The sequence below is a fragment of the Schistocerca nitens genome, chromosome 8 (genome assembly GCF_023898315.1).
Source record: "Schistocerca nitens isolate TAMUIC-IGC-003100 chromosome 8, iqSchNite1.1, whole genome shotgun sequence".
NCBI classification, from domain to species: Eukaryota; Metazoa; Arthropoda; class Insecta; order Orthoptera; family Acrididae; genus Schistocerca; species Schistocerca nitens.
The window spans coordinates 215,750,643-215,768,559 of NC_064621.1; positions in this window are offsets into that span (position 1 = coordinate 215,750,643).

The following is a 17,917-nucleotide window of genomic DNA, read 5'->3' on the forward strand; positions in this document are numbered from 1 at the left end:
CGCATATGCCTTCAACCAGACAATCGTCGGAGACGTGTTTGGAGGCAACCCGGTCAGACTGAACACCTTAGACACACTATCCAGCGAGTGCAGCAAGGTGGAGGTTCCTGCCGTTTTGGGGTGGCATTTTGTGGGGCCGACGTACGCCGCTGGGGGTCATGGAAGGCGCCGTAACGGCTGTACGATACGTGAATGCCATCCTCCGACCGATAGTGCAACCATATCGGCAGCATGTTGGCGAGGCATTCGTGTTCATGGACGACTATTTGCGCCCCCATTGTCCTCATCTTGTGAATGACTTCCTTCAGGATAACGACATCGCTCGACTAGAGTGGCCAGCATGTTCTCCAGACATGAACTCTATCGAACATGCCTGGGATAACTGAAAAGGGCTGGCCGCAGCTCGTGGTCGTGCGGTAGCGTTCTCGCTTCCCGCGCCCGGGTTCCCGGATTCGATTCCCGGCGGGGTCAGGGATTTTCTCTGCCTCGTGATGCCTGGGTGTTGTGTGATGTCCTTAGGTTAGTTAGGTTTAAGTAGTTCTAAGTTCTAGGGGACTGATGACCATAGATGTTAAGTCCCATAGTGCTCAGAGCCATTTGAACCATTTTTTGAAAAGGGCTGTTTATGGACGACGTGACCCACCAACCACTCTGAGTGATACACGCCGAATCGCCACTGAGGAGCAGGACAGTCTGTACCAACAGTGCCTAAATGAGCTTGTGGATAGTATTCCACGACGAATACAGGCATGCATCAATGCAAGAGGACGTGCTGCTGGGTATTAGAGGTACCGGTGTGTACAGCAATCTCAACCCCACCTCTTAAGGTCTCGCTGTATGGTGGTACAACTTGCAATGTGTGGTTTTCATGAGCAATAAAAAGGGCAGAATGATGTTTATGTTGATCTCTATTCCAATTTTCTGTACAGGTTCCGGTACTCTCGGAACCGAGATGATGCAAAACTTTTTTTGATGTCTATATATGCATTTTGTGCCATTTAAGGCAACGAGGTAGTCATAAAAATTTTAAGCTTTTTTTTTATTCTTGTGTGAATTTCTTATGCACTTGATACGCTCCACATCATATCGGTCACCGTGAGATTGATCCATGGAACACGTAACTAACTAACTCTTACATAACGTTACGAGAATAACGGAGGTAGGTTCGTCTGCACTTGGTTCTTTTCCACCGAGCTCAGTCGCACTTACACACGGAATTATTGATGTCACACTCCAGGCGATTGACTAACCGTGTCGAAATGTTTACGCCTAGCGGCTGCCTTGTGTTGGTGCTTCCGTGTGCTTGAGCAATTCCGGGCTGTAGGGACTTTTCTCCCTCTCATTCAATTACTATCTTGATGCGTAATAGCAGTAATGCGACCTTGCAGAGTAAGCATGGGGCTCATGGAATATCACGGCGTGGCTGCCAAAGTCGTCACCGAACTCCCGCCATTATTCGCTCTTGGGACGTAAGCATTCCGGACGTGAACTTGCCAAGAAGGCGGAAAAAGTGTGAAACAAGATTTATTTGACCAAATGGCTTTCTTTCATTGCTCCAAAGTCCATGTTTTATGTCTTCGGCACCACGTTTTCGGGTTCAAGTGTGTGACGAGTGGTTCCGGAATTGCAGGTCGCCCTGCAATTATCTGATTCCAGAGCTTTCTTCATGTTATTTTATTGCTGACAGGATTCGCCAGTACGAATTCAATTCTGTATTGACTTTGTTAGCTGACGTTCTCTTATTTTTCGTCACAGTTCTCTGTAGTGCTTATGTCTAAGCGCGCATTCCTCGAGACGTTTCATATTTTTGTCCGAACTCTGTACATTACTAATGCCTGAAAGCTCACTTGGCCACCCAATCCCAGTTGCAGTTGTCAATCCAATTGCTTTCAATGGGCTACAAAAATTTTAGTATCGGTATTTCACGATCGTATTTAAAATTTAAAATGCTGTCGTACCCCATCCATTAGGACTTAAAGATTAAAGGCAAACATTAAAGTTTGAAACTCTCCATCCGTCTTGTGGCAGAGTAACTCAAGGCGTGCAAATTACCCAGACTATATTAATCCAGTATTTGAGAGTGAGAGCGACTTCCAACAAATTTTACACTCCAATTCAAACATTTCCGAAACTTTTTCTCGCCGGCATCCCTCCTCCCTCCCGCAAAATAATGAAAGAAAACAGCTATAGTTTATCGCTTGCTACATTTCTGCTATTTTAATTCAGTAAAACTTCAGCATCAAGGACGACGTTTTAATTTATAACTTCTTCACTATTCATTCAATTTGCAACAAATTCTGCAGCCAGTATTCACATACGAGGGTGGTCGCATAAGTACCCAGCCTGACCGAGAGACGGCAGTCGTTATTGAAAAATATCTCTGGATTATAAAGTATACGCTCTATGAAGCGTATGTTTCAAGTCTGAAGACACCACATCGTTTAGTATTTATTTAGCAGCCATCAGTAGCGAACGTTGTGAGTGAACTTGTGAAAATGGAGAAAATTGGTCATCGTTATGTGTTACAAATTTTTTTTTGAAAGGCCTTTGCTCAACCAATACTAAAACCGAGCTAGATTCTACTTTGGGAGAGTCTGTTCCTTCGCTGACAACAATAAAAGATTGGGTAGCTGAGTTTAAACGAGGCTATATGAGCTGCCAAGACGAGTATTGCAGTGGTCGACCAAATGAGGTGACGACTCCAGAAATGATGAAGAAAATCCACAAAGCAGCCGACTAAAACTGCGCGGGACAGCAGACATCGTGTAAGTAGGCTGTTTAGGTTTTTTTATTGGTAACGCCACCTCTGTATGAAAATCACTGGCTGTGCTGTGTGCAGTCTGTGGCTGCTTTGCATTGTTGTAATACTCGCCATTGTAGTGTTAGGCAGCTGGCTGTGAACAGCGCGTAGCGTTGCGCAGTTGGAGGTGAGCCGCCAGCAGTGGTGGATGTGGGGAGAGAGATGGCGGAGTTTTGTAATTTGTCATGAACTGCTATATATATTATGACTATTAAGGTAAATACATTGTTTGTTCTCTATTAAAATCTTTCATTTGCTAACTAAGCCTATCAGTAGTTAGTGCCTTCCATAGTTTAAATCTTTTATTTAGCTGGCAGTAGTGGCGCTAGCTGTATTGCAGTAGTGGGAGTAACCAAGATTTTTGTGAGGTAAGTGATTTGTGAAAAGTACAGGTTAATGTTAGTCAGGGCCATTCTCTTGTAGAGATTATTTAAAGTCAGATTGCGTTGCGCTAAAAAAAATATTGTGTGTCAGTTTAAGGACAGTCGTGTATAATTGTTCAAAAAGGGGACGTTTCATATGTCGACCCTTAGCCGAGGATACCTCACTGGAATCTTCTGATTTTTTTCTTGTAGTTTGTGTATTTAGTGTAGCTTTTGTTTATTGCTAGCGCGTAATTGTAGAGAAAATCTCCTTTGTAGTTGCAGTCTTTCATTGTTGTACAGTAAAACAGTTGTGGCATGCATGTAGATTTGCACCAAGTATTTCGCAGCTGCAATTAACTAGATATTATTTTCAGTGTTATGTTAATGTGTTCTCTTATTTTTGCTCTTCAAATTGTGCTTTTCTGTGTTATCGTGTGAAATATTGTGACAATAATGGCGTGTGAAAAACGTAACACTAGGCTCCAAAGTAAACTGAGAAATGACAGCGAAGACGAAAGCAGTGTGTTAGCGCCACCGAGTAATGAATTAACTGATGTTCAAAGTAGTAATTTGGTAATTGTGCATAGGGAAATGGAGCGGGCGGCAAACAATGGCGTAGACAGTGAAACAATTAGTGAGCAGGGAAGCATTATCGATCGGTCGGTCGGCAACAGCTCGCCTCAGGAATCCGAAATGACAGGACACAATTTCGCAAATACTGTAGATTCAGGTTCTGGGTCATCACCGTTTTCTCAAATGAGTCAAGACACATTTTCTGCTTGTCTAAATGTGAATGTTGCCGGTGAAAATGCACTGCCAAAAAGCATAGAGAAGCAGACTCCAGACACTAATACATTATTATTGCAATTAATGCAACAAATGGAACAAAATCAGAGACAAACACAACAACAGTTAGACACAATGGAACAAAATCAGAGACAAACACAGCAAAAGCTTCAAAAGTTAGACTCATTGGAACAAACTCTTGAACAAACACGTGAAGATTTAACTACTGAGTTACATAACATTGAATCGAAATGTCAAAAAGTCTGTAATGACGTAAAAACACAAATTTGTGAGCATTTCCAACCTATTTTTTCGCGGCATGAAAATGCACTACAGAATCACGAAGCAGCCATAAAAGAACTGCAGATTACTGTTCACGAAAATCATGAGACCTTGCAAGCTAAATTTGACTCAGTTGCATCTACCGATTCGGTTACGCAACTTGCAAAAACTCAGGAAAACTTAAAGGACACAGTAGATACTCTGAAACTTGGTTCAGAAAAACACACTGAGGAAATGTGTTCACTATCGGAGAAAGTAGCCGAACTTTCGGATCAGTTCACTAACTTATCTACGAAGGTAGATGATCATCTGAATGACACAAAACCGGTAGTCTTTAATGACACAGAAGAGAGCGAACAATTTAGGAAACTGAAACAAAATCTGAATCAAATTAATACGCAACACCAAAGAGAAATCCGCGAAGTACAAGATCAGCTGACACAGGTAATACAAGAATTACGTATTTCAGAGGACACTCGCGCCCCAACACGGGAAGAGGGACTTAGAAATACGGAAAAGACGCAAAATAATAACACATGGCATTTCGGAAGTTATGAAAGAAATTGGCAAGGCACACCGAATTTTGAGATGGAACCGCCGACACGACGTAACAATGACCGATATGCTACCCGCCGACACGATGATTTTGACTATAAGCTGTTCATTACTACACGTAAATTCAAAACGTTTAAGAATTCTGCCAACGACATTCATCCACAAGCGTGGCTCCATCAATTCTCTCATTGTTTTCCTCCAAACTGGTCATTAGAACACAGATTAGAATTTATGTGTGGCTACTTAGAGAATGAACCAGCTGTAAGAATGCGATCGGTCATTCACGATTGCCACAGTGAAGGAGAATTTTACCATGCCTTCCTCTCAGCATATTGGTCTCAAGCCACACAAGACCGAGTAAAACATGGTATCATAATGATGAAACATTTCGAACAATCTGAATTCTCCAGTCTTGTGAAATATTTTGAAGACATGTTGCACAAGAATCAGTACCTGTCAAACCCATACAGCCCCTCAGAACTCATCCGCATTTGCTTAATGAAATTGCCTGAACATTTACGACATATTATTTTGGCAGGACGTTGCAAAGACGACATTGAAGCTTTTCAGGGACTCTTACAAGAATTAGAAATTGACACTGACAATCGCGGAAAGCGGAAACAGGAACACAACAATTACAGGTCACATCCGTCGCAATTCCGCGATGAAAGAAATAATAACTGGACACGACAAGGCTATTCTTACAACGTAAATCGTGACCAAAACAGACACCACCCGTACGACAACCGTTGGCAGAATAATAGGTACAGAGAAAGATCGCACTTCCATAGTAATGAACATGATAGAGATTACCATAGAAACAGACAATATGGGAACCAAAACAATTATTATCAAGGGAGACAGAATAACTTCAGACGCAACAGTTCGGCGCACAGTTACGATTCAGGGAGAAATTCTCCACCACGGGACGGACAAGGAAGAAACTACGGAACCTACCGACATGACGAGAGACGATATATTCGTAACGACAGACCTGAATTGCATCAGAACTGGCGTGATTTAAACAGGGCAGGGCCTTCTCATCAGAGTGAATTTGTAGAAGTTAGGTCTCCTAATCCCAATAACGGCGCGCGCCAACAAAGAGACAGACAATGACTCGCACAGCAGGCAGCCGCGTGCGCCCGCTGGCTCCGAGAAAAATAACATAAGGCGCTAGCCTTGAGAAAAATTTTAGTATTCTTTACCGACGTATACCACATGATAATTACGTTCAAGTTGAAACTCCGAGTACTGTGAAGAGTAAAGGTTTACACCACATTTCACATGTAAAACCGTTTATTGAAAGATAATCTGCTTTATAACTTCGTCTTTGCCATACAATTTTTCACTTCACATTTCTAGTATGCTTTGTCAGACTTAAGAAACTGTTAACATGCAACAATGTTTGAAGTTAAATATCCAGCCTAGAACCTAGGGAACATTTTTAAACAGAAATTACGAATGCATTGTTATAGTGAACAGACTACACAGTGTTGTATTTGTACATTCTTGCCTGTTAGTTGCACTATTACATAACGACTATCAGGCTTACATACTTAGGACACATACTGGTACTGCTAATGAGATTTTCATGCAACATTTTAGTTTACTTAAAGAAAAAAAACAACATTCTGGATTTAAAGTACTTTCTGTGAGATACCAGAGGACACAGTGGTTAGTTTATGTGACAGCTACACAATGTTATCACGACGCTACTAATGAGTGACAATTTACAATGTTGCTTTTGCAGTGTATCTGTTTTATATCTGCACAATTTTTCTGAATTCTTCTGGAAAGTAAAACATGTTTTAGTATTTAACTTTTGTGGTATAGCTACAATGAGACAGCCTTTTCCGTGGCACAACAATACGTCACAGCACAGTACTTTCTTCATCACAACAATAAGCGTAATAACTAAGATATCTATACGCAAAGCATTTCACTTTTGTTTATCATGAGGTAAGTGCATTGACTTCTGCAGAACTTAGCTTTCGGAGGACGATAACTACGAGACTTCCACAGAGATTATCTTACAACATGACGCACAGTTTAGCGCTACAGGACACGTATTTGAGTGATTAATTTTATACTTAAAACATTTATTTTTTTAAGATATTTGAAGTGCAATGATACAAGGGTTTTCCGTGATACATTTCATTCCATTGCTGTAATCTGTAACACCTGAGGGTATAATTACATTAATCCTCAGGGGGGTACACGCTTACTTTGTGTACCATGTGTGTGGCAACCACAAGGAGCCCTAGCTAATATGGTATTTGCTTATACAACTTTACACATCGGTACCATATTTCTCTAACACAAAATTACACAGCTATCTGATCATTTAACTGAGAGATAAACATTTTTTTTTACTACATCAGTGACACATGTTTACGCAATTACACAGTTGGATAACTTCACACTTATGAAATTGTATTTTGTCTGTACTTTGTGAACTGTTCATATTTTTTCAGAACCATTGTGATATTATGAGAGCTTTGAATGATATATTTGGTATGGGATCATGATTTTTAAAGTACGTTTGAGGTAGATGACACTATTGAAATGAGCAGAGAATTTTTTTTTGGTTTTGAAATTATTGGAGGAAGCTACGACGATTTTGAGAATTGACTGAGATGTTATGATATTATTACGACGACGATGTGTACTATGCTGTTGAGATATGTTTATGATCAATAAGATGATGTTACCGTATATGAGGAATAAGAAGTATGTTGGAAACCAAGAATCGTAATTTAAGAGTTATGAAATGTGTGTAAATGTGTGACTGTATCACAATGCTGATGAATATTTTTTTTGGACACTTATATTTATAGGATTTTGTTTCTACAGATTTGCAACGCTAATTCTTGACCTGTGAAATATTTTTATATGAGACTGCCACTGTAGCGGAAACTGCTGTCGTAAATATTTCCGTACGAAAGTTAAGTGACCACCTGCACGTAATGCGTCACAGGCACCCAGCTGTGTCAGACGCCTGGAGAAAAAGCCATTATTGCGAGCCTTTTTCAGCGGCACAGGTAGAAAAAAAAAGGGGAGGCAATTATCCTCGCTATTGACGTTCCTTTGTAGAAAGCATCGCAAAAAATGACACGGTCGAACTTGAAAACATACGATTACACTGTGGAGCTCTTAATTTATGATATTTACTGAAATGCCTAATGAAATGACGAGAAATATTTTTATGTCTATACACCTGACTATGACTACTGTCTCTCTAGTTGAGAGATTTTTCTACTAACTTATGAAATGCCTCATGACTACTGAATGATATTTTTATGCTTTGTTTTTCATAGTTGCTTATTTCATTTGATATCTGGTTTCCAGCTGTGTTGCAGCATTAGTTTTATAAATTAAAATGCATTTGCTAATGTGAACACTTTCTGTCAACAGATCTATTAAATAATAATTTTGTAATCCACATTCTTAAAAAAAAGGAGCACTTGGAAAGGAAAGAACAATAAGAAGGGACTAGTAACAGTAACTGCACACATAATTTTCTTTTCAAGTGCATGGTAATATTTTTTTTACAATAAGTTGTTGTGGTGCACCACTTTAATTACATAGTCATTAAGATTTGAATAGACATTTCCTTTATATGCATTGTTGTCTTTAGTGTACTATTTTTTCTGCTTGAGCTTTGTCATGTTTAGGTATAAATTATTTCATTTTCTGCTCCTGGTTGCCAGGCATAGTGCTACTGAATTTTAATTTGTGTTACTCTGCTAAGCCAGATTTATTTTTCTTGTTTGCTGCTCATTGCCTTATATTAGTTGTAATATTGCTGCTTGCTTTGACAATTTCCATTTTTTTTCATTGCTATTTGTATTAAATGTTTTGTACTGCTGCATTGCCTCGTCCCTTAGTTTAGCATCTGAGCTCAGTAGATTTAAGTTAGCTTAAGAGGGGGTAGACTATATAAGAACCTAACTATGGAGAATAGGGAAAGCATGCTTTGAAAGTTATATGAAAACGATTTGGGCCTAAATGAGTATTGTACAATGAGCCATATTTATTTTGAAAGAAATATGGTTAGAATACAGAAAAGAGGTACAGATAGGACTTTTTGGGAATAATGATGAACGAAGGGAGATCTCAAAGAACAAAAAAGGTTTTGTTCGCAAAATACTGCAGTACCAAAAGTTACACTGAAAACGAACCCTGTCCTTTCCATTGTGTTATCCCCCTATATGTTTGTGTACCCTTGTGTATTTGTGTTTTTCCTGTCTTTATGTGTTTAGCTGATGAGAGCTATGTTGTAGAGTTTTTCTAATACTATGTTATTTACTTTGTAAAGATGTTGAGACATTATTTATTCTGTTCTGTTGCTCATATGTGAAGGTGATGTTTCGAAAGTTATTCTGAACTTTTATGTATCTACTTATCTCATAATTCCTGTAACATTGATGTATATGTTTATTTCTATTCTGTTGTAACGCCTGTACTACAAATGTTATCTGTATTGTTATGTTCTTGAATGATGTATTTTGTACCTTGTTATTGTATTCTTACGTTATAAAATTGTAATTGACAGCAGTTCATCAAATTAAGTAACTTGTAAGTTACATTTCACTGCACACGTTTCTATTGGTCATAGTATATGGACAATATGTGAGAAGTAGGGACTGATAATGTTTGCACGTGTGTTAATGATTCAGCAAGGGACTGGATAACAGCATTGCTGGTTCTAAGGACAATTCCAAAAAACTTTGTGAGTGCACAAGTGGTGGTTATGGACTTGCTATATTATCTACAAGACTCTTCAATGGTGATTGAGCACCTGCACAGTCACAACACATGGCTGCTGGCCATCTCTACCAGGACTACAGTAGGTCTGCACCTCTGGTGGCCCACCACTACCATAATCTCTACCAGGACTACAGTGGGTCTGCATCTTTGATGGCCCACCAATACCATTATTTCTACAAGGACTACAGTGGGTCTGCACCTCTGGTGGCCCACCACTACCATAATCTCTACCAGGACTACAGTGGGTCTGCTCTGTGATGACCTACCTACCAATACTCTTCAAAACGTCGACTGACTCTGCTGTGGGTTTGCTCTGTTGTGGCCCATTACCTATCAGCATGTCAAGAGTCAGCACTGTCTTTCCGTTGGAAGGACAACACTACTTCTTCAAGATTGCATGGAAATCCACTCCTTCTGTGTGCAATTTCTTTTACTAATGAGACTTTGTGGAAAAAAAACTGTAATTACTATTATGATGAATGATCAGAACTATCTTTATGGACTGTGAGAAAATTTTAGCTTTTGACCAACATTGTATCAATAAGTGTGTGCATTTGATTTCTTTGTTATTGTAATTATAAAATTTTTTTTTTCAAATCTGTATTGGCCACTGCCCAAACCAATTTGTAAATTTTTTTGTGGGGAGCATGGGGGCTATGTAAGTAGGCTGTTTAGGTTTATTTATTGGTAACGCCACCTCTGTATGAAAATCACTGGCTGTGCTGTGTGCAGTCTGTGGCTGCTTTGCATTGTTGTAATACTCGCCATTGTAGTGTTAGGCAGCTGGCTGTGAACAGCGCGTAGCGTTGCGCAGTTGGAGGTGAGCCGCCAGCAGTGGTGGATGTGGGGAGAGAGATGGCGGAGTTTTGTAATTTGTCATGAACTGCTATATATATTATGACTATTAAGGTAAATACATTGTTTGTTCTCTATTAAAATCTTTCATTTGCTAACTAAGCCTATCAGTAGTTAGTGCCTTCCATAGTTTAAATCTTTTATTTAGCTGGCAGTAGTGGCGCTAGCTGTATTGCAGTAGTGGGAGTAACCAAGATTTTTGTGAGGTAAGTGATTTGTGAAAAGTACAGGTTAATGTTAGTTCATTTGCTAACTAAGCCTATCAGTAGTTAGTGCCTTCCATAGTTTAAATCTTTTATTTAGCTGGCAGTAGTGGCGCTAGCTGTATTGCAGTAGTGGGAGTAACCAAGATTTTTGTGAGGTAAGTGATTTGTGAAAAGTACAGGTTAATGTTAGTCAGGGCCATTCTCTTGTAGAGATTATTTAAAGTCAGATTGAGTTGCGCTAAAAAAAATATTGTGTGTCAGTTTAAGGACAGTCGTGTATAATTGTTCAAAAAGGGGACGTTTCAATAGTAGACAATTTCAAAATGTGCGGTACATCGCTTATTATCTGAAAATTTGGACATGAAAAACTATGTGCAAGGTTTGTGCCGCGTTTGCTCACACTCGAGCAAAATCAGTGTCGTGAAGATGTTTCAATTGAGTGTTTAGCGAAGTTTTGCAGCAACAGAGCTGATTTTCTACGCCGTTTCATAACCATGGATGAAACAAGGGTCCACCACTTCACTCCCAGCCGGCCGAGGTGACCGAGCTGTTCTAGGCACTACAGTCGGGAACCGCGCGACCGATACGGTCGCAGGTTCGAATCCTGCTTCGGGCATGGATGTGTGTGATGCCCTTAGATTAGTTAGGTTTAAGTAGTTCTAAGTTCTAGGGGACTGATGACCTCAGAAGTTAAGTCCCATAGTGTTCAGAGCCATTTGAACCATTTTTGACTTCACTCCCGAGACAAAAGCACAATTAAAACAATGGACACAAATTGGACAACCGACTCCAAGAAGGCGAAGACCGTTTCATATGCAGGCAAGGTCATGGCGTCGGATTTATTGGGATGCGCGCGGGATAATTTTCATTGACTACCTCGAAAAAGGATAAACTATCAACGGCGAATATTATGCGAACTTATTGCAACGTTTGGACGAAGAAATCAAGCAAAAACGGCCGCATTTCGCCAAGAAGAAAGTGTTGTTTCTTCAGGACAATGCACCAGCTCACAAGTCCGTTATTGCAATGGCCAAAATTTATGAATTAAAGTTTGAATTGCTACCTCATGCACCCTATGCGCCAGATTTACCCCCTCGGATTATTTTCTGTTCCCAAACTTGAAAAAGTGGCTCGGTGGTCGAAGATTTCCAGAAGATGAAGACGTGATGCCGGCAGTTAATGGCTATTTTAAGGAGTTAGACAGTTCTCATTATAAAAAGGGTAACAAACTTATTGAACATCGCTGGGAAAAGTATATAGCGCTGAAAGGGGATAATGTTGAAAAATAAATACTTTTTGTCCAAAATTTTTGTGTTTCCTTTGTTAGGTCGGGTACTTATGGGACCACCCTTGTATTCTACACAATGTACCTGCAAAATAATACCACTGTAAAACATATACTGAGATGACAATAGTTGTGGAATACCTCCTAATATCGTGCCGGACCTCGTTTTGCCCGGCATAGTGCAGAAACTCAATGTGGCACGGTCTCAACAAGTCACTGGAAGTCCCTTGCTGAAATATTGAGCCATGCTGTCTTTACAGCCGTCCATAATAGCGACATTGTTCCAGTAAAGTATTTTGCGCACGAACTGACCTCTTGATTATGTCCCATAAATGTTGGATGGGATTCACATCGGGCGATGTGGGTGGCCAAATCATTCGCTCGAATTGTGAAGAACGTTCTGACATGGCACATTGCCATCCATAAAAAATTCCGTCGTTGTTTGGGAACATGACGTCCACGAATAGCTGCAAATGGTCTCCAAGAAGCCGAACATAACCATTTCTAGTCAATGATCGGTTCAGTTGGACCAGAGGACCCAGTCCATGCCACGTAAACATAGCCCACACGATTATCTACATCTACGTTTATACTCCACAAGCCACCCAACGGTGTGTGGCGGAGGGCACTTTACGTGCCACTGTCATTACCTCCCTTTCCTGTTCCAGTCGCGTATGGTTCGCGGGAAGAACGACTGCCGGAAAGCCTCCTTGCGAGCTCGAATCTCTCTAATTTTACATTCGTGATCTCCTCGGGAGGTATAAGTAGGGGGAAGCAATATATTCGATACCTCATCCAGAAACGCACCCTCTCGAAACCTGGACAGCAAGCTACACCGCGAAGCAGAGCGCCTCTCTTGCAGAGTCTGCCACTTGAGTTTATTAAACATCTCCGTAACGCTATCACGCTTACCAAATAACCCTGTGAAGAGACGCACCGATCTTCTTTGGGTCTTCTCTATCTCCTCCGTCAACCCGACCTGGTACGGATCCCACACTGATGAGCAATACTCAAGTACAGGTCGAACGAGTGTTTTGTAAGCCACCTCCTTTGTTGATGGACTACATTTTCTAAGGACTCTCCCAATGAATCTCAACCTGGCACCCGCCTTACCAACAAATAATTTTATATGATCATTCCACTTCAAATCTTTCCGCACCCATTGTTGTTGTTGTTGTGGTCTTCAGTCCTGAGACTGGTTTGATGCAGCTCTCCATGCTACTCCATCCTCTGCAAGCTTCTTCATCTCCCAGTACCTACTGCAGCCTACATCCTTCTGAATCTGCTTAGTGTATTCATCTCTTGGTCTCCCTCTACGATTTTTACCCCCCACGCTGCCCTCCAATACTAAATTGGTGATCCCTTGATGCCTCAGAACATGTCCTACCAACTGGTCCCTTCTTCTGGTCAAGTTGTGCCACAAACTTCTCTTCTCCCCAATCCTATTCAATACTTCATACTCCCAGATATTTGACAGAAGTAACTGCCACCAGCTTGCACAAGGCCTTGTTGATAAATTGGGTCAATGGCTTCGTGTGGTCTGCGCCACCCTCGAGCCCTACGAGCTGAAATCGGGACTCATCTGACCAGCTCACCGTTTCCCAGTCGTCTACGACCCAGATATGGTCACGAGTCTATGAGAGGCGCTGCAGGCGATGTCGTGCTCTTAGCAAAGCCACTAGGTCGGTCATCTGCTGCCATAGCCCATAAACGCCAAATTTCGCCGCACTGTCCTAACGGATACATTCGTCTTACATCCCACGTTGATTTCTGTGGTTATTTCACGGAGTGTTGCTTGTCTGTTAGCACTGAAAAGTTTACGCAAATACTGCTGCTCTCGGTCGTTAAGTGAAGGACACTATGTTGTTCGTGCTCAGAGGTAATGCCTCGAATTTGGTATTTTCGGCTCAGTCTTGACACTGCGGATCTCGGAGTACTGGATTCCCTAACGATTTCCGAAATGGAATATCCCATGCATGTAGCTCCAACTACCACTCTGTGTCGGAAAGATTTTCACATGAATCTCCTCAGTACATATGACAGCTCCCCCAATGAGCTGCCCTTTTATACACTATGTGATCAAAAATATCCGGACACCCCCCCAAAAACATACGTATTTCATATTAGGTGCACTGTGCTGCCACCTACTTCCAGGTACTCCATACCAGTGACCTCAGTAGTCATTAGACATCGTGAGAGAGCAGAATAGGGCGCCCTGCGGATCTCACAAACTTCGAACGTGGTCAGGTGATAGGGTGTCACTTGCGGCATACGTCTGTACGTAAGATTTCCACACTCCGAAATATCCCTAGGTGCACTGTTTCCGATATGGCAGTGAAGTGGAAACGTGAAGGGGTACGTACAGCACAAAAGCGTTCAGGCCGACCTCGTCTGTTGATTGACAGAGTTGAAAAGGATCGTAATGTGTAATAGGCAGACATCTATCCAGACTGTCACACAGGAATTCCAAACTGTATCAGGATCCACTGCAGGTACTATGACAGGGGGGAGGTGAGAAAACTTGGATTTCATGGTCGAGCGGCTACTCATAAGCCACACATGACATCGATAGATGCCAAAGGACGCCTCGCTTGGTGTAAGGAGAGTAAACATTGGACGATTGAACAGTGGGAAAACGTTGTGTGGAGTGACGAATCACGGTACACTATGCGGCGATCCGATGGCAGGCTGTGGGTACGACGAATGCCCGGTGGACGTTATCTGCAAGCGCGTGTAGTGCCAACAGTAAAATTTTGAGGCGGTAGTGTTATGGTGTGGTCATGTTTTTCATGGAAGGGGCTTGCACCCCTTGTTGTTTTGCGTGGCACTATCACAGCACAGGCCATTGATGTTTTAAACACCTTCTTGCTTCCCGCTGTTGAAAAGCTAGTCGGGGATGGCGTTTTGCATCTTTCAAGACGATTGAGCAGCTGTTTATAATGCACGGCCTATGGCGGAGTGGTTACACGACAATAACGTGTCTGTAATGGACTGGCATACACAGAGTCCTGGCCTGAATTCTACAGAAAACCTTTCGGGTGTTTTGGAGCGCCGACTTCGTGCCAGGCTTCCCTGACCGACATCGATACCTCTCCTCAGTGCAGCTCTCTGTGAAGAACGAGCTGCCATTCACCAAGAAACCTTCCAGCACCTGATTGAACGCATGCCTGTGAGAGTGGAAGCTGTCATCCAGGCTAAGGGTGGGTCAACACTATACTGAATTCCAGCATTACCGATGGAGGGCGCCATGAACTTGGTGTCATTTTCAGCAAGATGTCCGGATACTTTTGATCACATAGTGTACCTTTCTACGCGATACTTCCGCGATCTCTATATATGCATATCGCTATCCCATGACTTTTGTCACTTCAGTGTATTACTAAGAAAATATAACGTCATAAACGTTGAGATGGGTGAAAAATTAGCTTTTCTTAAAATTAGTCCACAAAGGTCTTACACGAACTTACACTTTAGTTATCAGTTTTTTGGTTTAGTAGTTTTGGTTTCGATTTTTTCTTTAGTGTGTGAATAATCCGAAACTAATAAACCCAACATAACTTGAGCTTTGCGTATTCAACCATAAAGGTTTTGTAACGTCAAATATTTAACATATTAACTTATTTATAAAATAACTAAAGATTTGAAGCTGTTTTAACCACTGAAGCTCCATTCTTTGCTGGGTGCGTATGATGTAGCCTCCTGGCCGCTCGCTTCCTACACTGCAGTGCTGTTAACAATCCTGATGTTAAGCCAGTCGTTATTCTGGTTTCTGGGACAAGCGTAAACCTGTCTTTATGACAGGAAGGAGTAAGTGATAACATTTCTCGGTATACTGTCACACACACTCTCAGACACACTGCGTAGCGGCGGTGTAGCTCGATCAAGTAATCTAGCGTCTTACCCAGTCTGCTCACTACCAAAACGTTTCGCTGTCTTTTTCACATCAAGTACCAATCTCTGCAGTTTTAAAAGTAGTACATGAGAGCTTTCCTCAGAGAAGGAGAACATGTAATGTGGCTGCTGTAAGTCTGAAGTATCTCCATGAATAATATCGTTAACTAACAATTTGATGAACCAACATTAAGTTTAACTGGTCTGATTAAATGATGTAGCATGTAGCATGAAAACTAAAACGCTGTAGAAAATATTATTCTTTTATTTACGTACAGTTTGACAGTGTTACTTTAACTCTCCTGGATATCAGTGGTGGTCTTTCTTACATAAAATATCTGGCGACGTGGATGATAAAAGAAATAATACAAATGACAATTAAAATCAAAGGACAACGTCACGAAAAAAGCAGGCTCGGCTTTAACTAATAATGAGATAATTAACGATGGAGTGGCAACGTGCTCGATCATTCAATTGTCAGATAAAGCATGAGACAATTCAGACAAAAAGCTCCGTGATGGCCGAAAGGAAAAAAAGTTATAAAGATTGGTATCGGTAGAATTGTTAATTGTAAACAAGAAATGTAATATTTAAATATTTCCGCTATCGTGATAGCATATTTATTACTTAAAACGTTTACAATGGAGCAGGCACGCGCTCGTTTGATTTACATCTGATAGGTTCGAGGCATCGGAGCAAGATAAGGGCGCTAAAGAGCGTAAGATTTTTTATTAGTTTGTATTAAAAATTTGAAAAATTACATACATATAAATGTTCCGCGCAAGGCGTCGCAGAATACAATCCCTTATTTCAGAGATATAACAAAGCGAACAATTTTTCATAGAAGTGTTAAATGTCCAAGAGTAAACTAAATTCGAGCGCATAAATTTCCTGTCTCGCATCCAATCTTCTTCGGCGCTGACTGGCATTAGTCACATACAGCTTAATGGTTGATTTGTTTCCAAGATAGTTACTGTTCATGATGTTTAATATAAAGAGGACATCTTTAATTATGGAGATATCGAAACAATCTGAACGTTGAGAAGCTGTCTGTTGGCTTCTGTCTCGGGTTCTTGGGCTCACATGTTTTTGGTAATTATTTCTGACGTTTCGACAGAGAAGCTATACAAATTAACAAACATGATGATAGCTTCAATAAGAAAGGAGAAAGCCTCAAGGTGAACGGTCCCTGCATTCCCGAGCTGCAACGAACGACCGTTACAGAAAGTAAGGGGAAAACCACTCCGAGAACGCCAGTGTATTAGCCCTTGGATGTTAGCGCGCCAGGTACAATATGTGATCAAAAGTATCAGGACACCTGGCTGAAAATAGCTTACAAGTTGGTGGCGCCTTCCATCGGTAATGCTGGAATTCAGTGTGGTGTTGGCCCACCCTTAGCCTTGCTGACAGCTTCCACTCTCGCAGGCATACGTTCAGTCAGATGCTGGAAGGTTTCTTGGGGCATGGCAGAAAAATCACCAAAAAGAAAAAAGTCGGCCGAAAAACCCGAGATAGAAGCAAACACGCAATTTGTCAACAATTGGCAAGAAAAACCGTAAGAATTTTGTAATCTAAACGTTGTCATACGCAGTCCAGGCCCAATAATGTGGCCACATCCTATGTTCCACGTCAATGCGCAATAACCATTCACAGACGGCATGTCGCCGTACTAGCAGTGGAGCCTGCCGTGAAGACGAAGAGAAACGGTGTAATCGTTGTCGTAATGCGGAAACGGAGCGAGTAATCTGACATCCAAAATGGCATGATCATTAGCTTTGGGAACAAGGGTGGAAGCATTTCCGAAACGGCTAAATTTGTAAACTGTTCGCGTGCCGCCCTGGTGAAAGTACAGCGTGCACGGCAAAATGGCTCTATCCAAAACTTGCGCCGAGGAAACTGTGATGCACCATGTAATATATTGATTATTCCTTGCTACTGTAGTGTTATCTTGAAGCTGTGAGAAAGGAGGACAGGCGTTCCAAGGCGCGGAAGCAGAGACGATGCTGAGGGCAAACGAAACTAGGAGAGGTATTGTTACATGAAGTAAACAGTAAGGGGAGAGCCTTGCGAAGATGCAGACGCCCCCAGACGCGGTCCCAGGGCGTTAGTTACTCTTCAAGGA